At 46.6% G+C, this 850-nt stretch overlaps 1 pseudogene across 1 annotated transcript in view; it reads left to right on the top strand.

Moving 5' to 3' along the window:
* Positions 1–398: 398 nt before the first annotated feature.
* Positions 399–850, top strand: part of LOC311118459 (unconventional myosin-X-like) — a 26124-nt pseudogene continuing 25672 nt past the window's right edge. Inside the window, exon 1 of the transcript XR_014615626.1 lies at positions 399–526. The product of XR_014615626.1 is annotated as an unconventional myosin-X-like (transcript). The remainder of the gene's footprint in view (positions 527–850) is intronic.

Below are 850 nucleotides of genomic sequence, written 5' to 3' on the forward strand. Positions count from 1 at the left end.
CTGGTCCCAGATCTGTAACATCCCTAACAGAACCATACTATCCTAGCCTGGTCCCAGATCTGTAACATCCCTAACAGAACCATACTATCCTAGCCTGGTCCCAGATCTGTAAACATCCTAACAGAACCATACTATCCTAGCCTGGTCCCAGATCTGTTACATCCCTAACAGAACCATACTATCCTAGCCTGGTCCCAGATCTGTAACATCACTAACAGAACCATACTATCCTAGCCTGGTCCCAGATCTGTAAACATCCTTAACAGAACCATACTATCCTAGCCTGGTCCCAGATCTGTAACATCCTTAACAGAACCATACTATCCTATATCAGATCTGTTTGTGCTCAGGCTAGACATTTAGCTGTGTAATAATATGTCTATGTATGTGATGTTCAGTTTATAGACAGTGACACAAGCAGCACCGATGGTTACGTGGACACAGACGAGGAGGTGTCCAATGGCAGGGGTGAACCTACTGAGCGGCTCTGGGCCTCCATACTTCCACAGCTACCTCTACATGAAGGGTGAGTACTGGGCCTCCATACTTCCACAGCTACCTCTACATGAAGGGTGAGTACTGGGCCTCCATACTTCCACAGCTACCTCTACATGAAGGGTGAGTACATTCACCAATGGTACCCTATTCCATATAGTGCACTACTCTTGACCAGGGCCCATAGGGTCAAAAGATGTGCACTATATAGGGGATAGGGTGCCATTTGAGACAGATCCTAGATTTACCAGACCACCTGGTCGACAGGCATGTTACAGGCACCTGTTATGTTGTAGTGCACAGGGAGTCTAGCAGGCTTCTGTCTTATGATTCTCTATAAGCGTATGATTGTCTT

The sequence above is a fragment of the Coregonus lavaretus genome (assembly GCF_964263955.1).
Source record: "Coregonus lavaretus genome assembly, contig: HAP1_SCAFFOLD_6366, whole genome shotgun sequence".
Classification (NCBI taxonomy): Eukaryota; Metazoa; Chordata; class Actinopteri; order Salmoniformes; family Salmonidae; genus Coregonus; species Coregonus lavaretus.